Genomic DNA, 8,004 nt, shown 5'->3' with positions numbered 1-8,004 from the left:
CGCCGCCGGGGCCTCCGGCCCCGCCCCCAGCCCCGCCCCCTGCTCCGCTGCGGGGGCCTGAGTCACGAGCTGGGGGCGGGGAGAAGAAGGGGGAGGGGCCGCGCACGCGCAGAGGGCGCTGGCAGGAACTAGGCGGGGGGTGGGGCTCACGCGCGCCTTCAGTCCTGACTGCTACGGTTCTTGCACAAGCGACTGTCAGGACGCCCAAAGCGCGTGCGCGCGTTGGCCCGCCCAGCCGTCCCGGGGTGGGCAGGGTCAAAAGGGGGAGGGGCGGAGACGGGCGAGTTGGAAACCAATCAGAGCGCCGCGCCCCGCCCTGCCCCAGCTGTGGGGGTGGGCGTGTCCCTTCCGGCTCGAGGGAGGCGTGAGGAGGTAGGGTGCGGTCTGAGGGGCTGGGATGGGCCGTGTCCGGGCTTCTGAGCACCCAAGCACATAGCTACGTACGTGTACACCTGCATAGACACCTACACACATGTACATACGCACCCACACATAAACACTTGTACACGCACATGTATGCACCCACACAGGAGCACATACATCTAACATACACATACATACATATGGGTGTACATTTATGCATGTAGGATTGCCTGCCAAAAGACTTTGGACTTATCTGAAGCCCTTGGTGAGGGGTGGAGGAGGTTTGCTGGTTGTACGGACACTTATGGTTCTGGACTGACTCAGTTTTGGACCTGGTTTGGTTTGGAACAGGAAAAATGCCTTTAAAAAAACAAAACATATGCACATGCCTACACACCCACACAAACGCAAGTACATGTGTGCATGCACACGTGCACCCGCACAGACACAGACGTGCATACACATCCCACGCATGAACACATACCCCTACACATAAGCACACATGTACATACATGCATATACACACATGGATGTGCATACACATACATACACCCACATGTAGGTACATGCACACCCACATACATATGTTCGTGCCTATGCACATGCATAGACACCCACACAAACATGTACATGCATGCATGCAAATGTGTATCCACACCCATGCACATGTGCATACACACCCATGCACATAAGCACACACATCTATACACACCCACACACACATATATATATATATACACACCTGCACACATAAACACATGTACATGCACACACATATACACCCATACCCAAGCATATACATATATATAAATGCACATATACGCATGTATGTGTACACATATACATGCATACATACATGCACCCGCACACACAAATGCACACGGACATGCATACATGGGGGCGTATAGACCAGAACCCTGTTTCAACCCATGTTGTTGGTTGCCTGTTGCCTTGAGCCAGCCGACATGCAAGCCTCGTGATACCCCTCTGCGTTTGTGCTGCTGCCCCTGTGATCCTGTCACAGATAACAGGAGTGTCATACCCTGTCTCCACAACTTCACTTGAGAGCCAAACTCATGCTGGAGGGGCGTCCTCCATTTTTCCTTCCTCCCCATTCCAATTTCTCCTTTCTTTCTCTCTTCCCTATACTTTCCTCCAGCAAAACCTCTGGAGGGTCCTGCCTACAGTCAGGGGCACTCAGGCTAATCTACACAATGCTGACCTACGCAAATTATTAAACAAAACGGTTCAAAGCTGTTCTTCAGACTCCAGATGTTACCCCCCTTGGAATAGCTGTGGTGTGGGCAGTCCCAGAGTAGGTGTTAAGCAATTAAAATATATTCCATATGGTGCCTCCCACAGTTGTTATTTTAGGATACCTGCCCATTTAGGCACATAATAGTTACATCTAGGGCAAGCTTTCATTTGCGCCCTGGTACTTTCTTTTCAGTTAGGGTAGATGCTAAAGCCTTTTGAAACCAAGGGATTCTTTCCACAGGCTACGATGGACTTTAGTTCAAACCTTTAATCGCTGTGCTGGGAATTCATGAAATGAATATAGTATCCCAGATGCTGTCAGAGGACATTTTCCTTCTGCTTCATAATGAGTTGTCCAGCATGCAGATGTGGGCAAACTATAGTTGCAATGAGTTTGATTATTGCCATGCTGTACTGCAAATTCTTACTTAATATCACTCCAAGGTCTCTCTTAGCTACTGCTTTCCAGTTTTGTTCCTCTCTGTTGGAGTTCTGTGATTTGAATTCCTTTTTTGCAAAAGTATTAAGGAGGTTTTTTTCCCCCAAAGTAAGTTGATATTGCTATCTGCCCATATTTTTAGTAGCTCAATATCCTTTCATATTTCTCTGTCATCTTTAGTGTTTGGAACATCTCCCCAGATTATTTGTATGCAGATGCCATTAATGTATTGTTTAGTCCATCTGAAAATCTTTAGTATTTGCACACCCAACATCAGCTCCGTAAAGTTAGACACCACTATTAGGTAATACCTTACCCGTTTTCCATTACCCCTTATTTATAACCTTTCTGAATGCTTTCATTTTGCATAGTGTTTTTCCAAATTTCAATCTTCCAACAAAATTTGTCATTTAAAAACAATTTTTGACCCCTAATTTTTAAAGATTTTTTTCATTTAAAGTCAAATTAAAAAAAGAATAGAAATACTAAAATCAGTAAGAAGAAAATCCCATAGCAGTTTCTACTAATTTAGCTAATTACAATTTCAGCCAGTAACTATCAAGTTCATTCATTTGTTTCCCATAGGCAGTATTTTCTTTGCTATTCTTCTGTCTTCTAGGGCTTTCCAAGTTTTCTGAGACTTGGCTAAAAAATCGAATTTTTTTTAAAATCCCTTAATACCTTTGGATGTATATTACCAAGTTTTCTATAACCATTTATATTATTTATGTATTCTTTTGACAACTCTTCATAGTACACAGCTAGTTTTACTTCCTATTAGTTTTTATCTTTTTTCCTCCTGAAGACAGATTTTAACATTTAAAATCTCAGAATTTCCCAGTCTTTAAACTCATTGTTAAATATTTTTCTTTCATGTACCAATGGATCTGATTTCATTCAAGCACTTTTTTTTCCTTTGATGTATTTGTAAAAACCTTTCTTGTTCTGCTTATTGCACTGCTGCAGTCACAGGGATCAGTGTATCCCAACATAGGATTATGACCTCAGCCTGATTTTTTGCTTATCTTTTCTGTGTATTCTTTTCTTGTTTGTTTGTCTTTACTTTTTCCAGTACAGGTTTGTTTTTAACAACAAACCTTTGAGTACTCCCTCAGGAAACCACATTGGCTTACACCGGTTTCTTCTATTCTTTCTCCAGAGAGGAAATGTAGCATGTTAGGTTTTAATTATGATATATTTTAAGATTCCCTGCCTTTTTCAGACTGGTGGATACTAATATAGCCATCCACACAATTTGGACAGAGTATGACACAGGTGGCTCAGGAAGCCTGAAAAAAGACATGAGCTAAAAGGAGAGTTTTAAACAGGAATAAGTGGTACAAGTGCCTAGTAATACTGCAGGGGGTAAATGATTTCATGCTGTAGTTATTGTCAAGACAGGATCTCTATTGTACATGATGTAGGTCATGGAAGAATAGGACCTTATTTTTGGTATCAAAGTTTATTTATGTAGAGTATGATTATAGTTATATATCAGGAAAATGTTTAAAACAGAACCTGGGTGCTGTGTTCAAACAGAAGGTTAAATGGCAGATATAAATGGACGGTTGTAGAACAGTCTAGTCAGAACTAGACACAGGCATGGGCAAACCGGGTGGCCGCCCGGGGCCCAGACAGAAAGGGGGCTCGAGAATGGTAATTTTTTTATTATTATCATTATCTCTGGCATAGCAGGGCCTGATACTAAAAGTTTGTCCAGGGCCACCAGGAGTTCAGGTACAGTGCTGGGTCTAGTCTGACAGGCCAACATTAAGATTTAGGGAAGCATAGGACTGGATTGAGGCAAAAAGTTGAAGAAATTAGGAAGAAACTGGAAGAAATGAAAGAACAAATAAGAGTCAGGGAATTGTAAAAAAATGTGGGAAAACAGCTAATAGTTTGAATCTGTGCAAGGGTGTTTTTTGATCTGTTGGAAGGCCTATCCAGAGGGGTTTCAGAGCAATGTAAGTTTTAGGAAAAATTGTCTATAAAAGGAGGATCCTGCCGAGAAAAGTTAGGGAAATACAAGAATGCCTAATGTGCGGCCACTGCTACCACCCACCACCCTGTGCTACCACCACTCTGCATCTGGCCCTGCACCACCCCCTCCCGCTTCGTGTCTGGCCCCACACCACCCCACTCTGCGCCAACCCCTCGCTCCACGTCCAGCATTGTGCCACCCAGCCACCCTGCTCCGCGTCTGGCCCCGTGCCACCCCCAACTTCCTCCCCCTGCTCTGCGTCTGCCTGGCCTGCTGCCCCTGGCCCGCTGTGCTGGCTGCTGGAACCATGAGCCTCCCGTCATTCTTGATGGGCATTCTTGACACAGCACTGGCTAGAGCTGCTCCCTGCCAGGAGCCATGCCCCACAAGAGCGTTATGGACAGACAGACAGACGGACGGATTAAGCCCTATATATATAGATATATAAAATACAGTTCTGTTCAGCTATTCAGCTGTTTCTGAGCATATACATTCCTCTGAAATTTACACAGGACATACAAAAAAGCATTTTCCTATACTGAAACAATATAGAGCTGCTTTTATTAGACTCTGTGTCCTATTTCGTAAGATTCAATAAGACAAGAATTCACTTCAGTGAATTATCATAACTTTATTGATTCTAGTGGTGTCAGATTTTTTATAGAAACTCTGCAAACACAGAAGTAAATAAACTCCAATTACTTTAATTGGATAAAAAACAAAATGAAGAATAAATATGAAAAAAATGAATCATGCTTGCATCTGAAAGAGGTGTTGCTTACAAATAATTATGTTTAATCCCAATTCATTTTTAGATTCACTCACTCTTCAATCAACTCCAGCTGCAGTTGTTTCCATTTCAAAAGTCTTGATTTCTTCAGCTAGAATGTTTGAGATCTTAAAAAATCTCAGACATTCCAGCTGAATCAATCACAGTCAGTCTTTATTCTTAAAGCTGAATCATGCTATGACAGCCTCATCAGTGAATAAGCTGAAAGTCCAGGATTTTCAGATTTGCAACATGTGGTTGTAACACCCATGTGACAGAACCTTTCCACAACAGTCATCCACATTATCCTTCTGAAGCTGACTGTTAGTCAAATTCTGTTTCCTCACCAGTAAGTAATTCTGCTATTACACCTATTTTGTACATGTCATAAAAAATGTTTCGTTCCGGTATCCTGTAACCTATCATGGTTATACCATCACTCGAGTACCTTTTCCTGTGCACATTCCTCTATACTGATCCATAAACTTGGGGAATCCTTCTGTTGTTCAGTTCACCAAGTTCTAAGTCCTGCCACATGCACAGCATCTATCAGGGAAAGATCTCTTGTTGAACAGCCTCTTAGAAATGAAGGAGAGCTAAGGAAATAATGATTTTAGGAAGAGCCTGGTAGAAGATGCCCACATGCTTTATTGAATAGCTATTTGTTTTTTGTCATAGACATTCATGTTTATTCTCTGCCCTTACCTTTCTTTCGGCTGTATTATGAGAAATCAATGCTGTACACTTTTAGTAGGGCTCATAGCTACCCATTTCTGGGGTTCTCAAATAGAAAATAAAATATAAAAATAATGCCTATCTTTTGAAGCAGGAAAAAAGTTCACAGACTGAGCCAGAATCTATGGTAGACTTATCTTAATATTAGCTAATCAATTATCTTTAAAATATTCATGCTAAAAAGATAGATATTATATTATTTGCCTTCTGATTTCTGAAAGTCTTTAGGGTACATTCAGATCATGTTTTCAGACTTTTCTGTTTCACCAATCAGCTTTAAAAAAAAGCTGAGATTCTCACATAGTCACTTGTCTTCAGGAGCTGGGGATATAAGTAAAACAACACATATCACAAGACTTAATAAAATTACAAGAGTTGTCAACACTAAGCAATATACATATATAATTAAAAGTGTAGGGGGAATTCTACAGAGTTAAAGATTCTACAGAGATGCTGACAAGATACTCTTGCTGGGGGGAGATCAAATAAAGCCTTAACAGTTCTATCAAAAAGTCTTTCTTTAGGACCCGCTCAGTTGTCACAGAAGGATTTTAAATAAAACAATTAAAAATGCTTGGTCTCATCTGCCCGCCTCTAGCTTTCTTTCGGTTCCCTATAAACTCATCAGCCAGTTGCTCACAGAGGAACTTACCAGAAAGTTTTAACCAAACCCTCATGGGTTTTTTTTCCCAAACTAGGTCCCTGCCCAGTTCAACTGACTTCTCTGACTCCTGTATCTAATGTAGAGATTATAAATCCTAAGCAAGGGTTCTTGGTTTAAAAGGCACCCTGTAATACGCCTGTGTTTATATATCTGTTATATAACTCTGTTACAGGGAACTAGGGAACTAGGGTGGGAAGAAAAGAAAAGTAAAGCTGTGAACAGACTAAAAAAAGATAGGAAACAAGACTCTGGGAAGAGGACAAGAGAACAGAGATGATAAAAAAATGAAAGTAGGGTGGGAAGATAGAAGGGAAGTTATATGACAATAACAGGTGAAGAAAAAAGGAGAACAAGGAAAAATCTAAATATTAGAGGTGAACAAAGATGACAGGAAGAAAACGAGGAAATACAGAGGTGAAGAATGAAAGATGAAGAACATTCATTCTATTTGAAATAACATTTTTGTCATTCATAAACAGGAATAATCTTGTTCAGACCAGCTGTCTTAGGCCTCAGGAAGTATCAGGAGTGATTGGGAAGTTTAGAATTATCTGGTTTTAAGCCAGAGTGTTAAGAACGGGAAATGAAAACACAGGATATAATGACTGAATCTAGGGAGGAGAGTTCTCGGGGACCACCTGTGCAGCATAGCACCATGACTTCTTAACTTCCAGCAAATGGTGAACATTTCTATGGAGCTATTTTTTCCTTTTAATTTTACTGTAAATTAACTGAAGTCACACTTCCACAGAGCATAAACCCTCTTTTTTTCTTCCTCCTTGCTTTCCTGTAGGCAAAACAACAAACACACAATATGCTTTGCTCTTCCTCTATTTGTACATTAACCTGACTGTTGATTCTTCTCTATTTTGTTACTAGTGCAAAAATGCTCAGCACAATGTCAGATGCAATTTCCCTAGAGTCATCTAAAGTTTCACCCTGGGAGTGAAAAACATTGGTTTTCTTTCTTGTCCCAGGGTATTGATAATAATGGACTTGGAACAAGATCTATTGTATGCCTGTGTTCATTTCTGTAGAACAAGGAAAAGAGAGGAGGGAGCTGCATAAATCTTGCAAATGAACAACTTTTCTCCTGAACAGTGCTGTTTCCAATCCAACAATCCACTTCTGTGGAATAGCAAAGCAACAAAAGGACTAGTATTTTAGCCTTCTGCTTTTAAAGCTAATCCTTACAACCCCAGACAATCCGAGATGCGTGCAAGAATCTCTTATGCCTGTTTTGAAAGTGCATCCTTAATTAAGCATTGTACTCACATTAAACCTTGCGTCATCCTTACGGGAGCCTTGTAAACTTGCTGATCTGGACTGTTGCTTTCTCTTAGGATATTGGCTAGTAGAAGTGAAATACTGCAGTTGAGAAAAGAGAGAAAGAGGGCAAGAGAAGTTGCCTAGGAGACTACTCCTTGCCAGAGATGTTACACTGCTTATGCCACCTGTATTTTTGAGCTGAGATTTGTTGTCAGAAAGCAGCCTAAAGCAAAAATGATAATTAAAAACAGTTTTCCTTCAATAAAAAATGTTATGAGTAATACAGTGGGTACAAATACAAAGTCAATATCCAGGCCCATATTAAAAATTGTGAATATCTACAAAGGCTAAGGTACAGCAGTATAGAGATTTTGGCAAATATTTCCTTTTTAATGCCAACTATGATATAGTGAAACTGAAAAGTCCATTGGGTCCTTCTTTTCATAGATTCATAGATTCATAGATGTTAGGGTCGGAAGGGACCTCAATAGATCATCGAGTCCGACCCCCTGCATAAGCAGGAAAGA

The 8,004-nt window shown here is 41.1% G+C and overlaps 1 protein-coding gene and 1 long non-coding RNA gene across 2 annotated transcripts in view; both read right to left on the bottom strand.

The window, feature by feature from the left end:
• USP53 (ubiquitin specific peptidase 53) overlaps positions 1-5,278 on the bottom strand; it is a 61,233-nt gene extending 55,955 nt beyond the window's left edge. Inside the window, exon 1 of the mRNA XM_025199134.1 lies at positions 5,258-5,278. The gene's annotated coding sequence lies outside the window, so the exon portion shown is untranslated. The remainder of the gene's footprint in view (positions 1-5,257) is intronic.
• Positions 5,279-5,360: 82 nt separating this feature from the next.
• Positions 5,361-7,928, bottom strand: LOC112549596. The gene is made up of 2 exons (XR_003093088.1): positions 7,484-7,928; positions 5,361-5,865 (listed from the first exon to the last, which is right to left on the bottom strand). It is a non-coding gene; the product is annotated as an uncharacterized LOC112549596 (long non-coding RNA).
• Between the last annotated feature and the right edge of the window lie 76 nt (positions 7,929-8,004).

Source organism: Alligator sinensis, unplaced genomic scaffold (assembly GCF_000455745.1).
Source record: "Alligator sinensis unplaced genomic scaffold, ASM45574v1 scaffold544_1, whole genome shotgun sequence".
NCBI classification, from domain to species: Eukaryota; Metazoa; Chordata; order Crocodylia; family Alligatoridae; genus Alligator; species Alligator sinensis.
The sequence above is the reverse complement of the archived record's forward strand: the minus strand, read 5'-3'. Positions and strand labels throughout refer to the sequence as shown.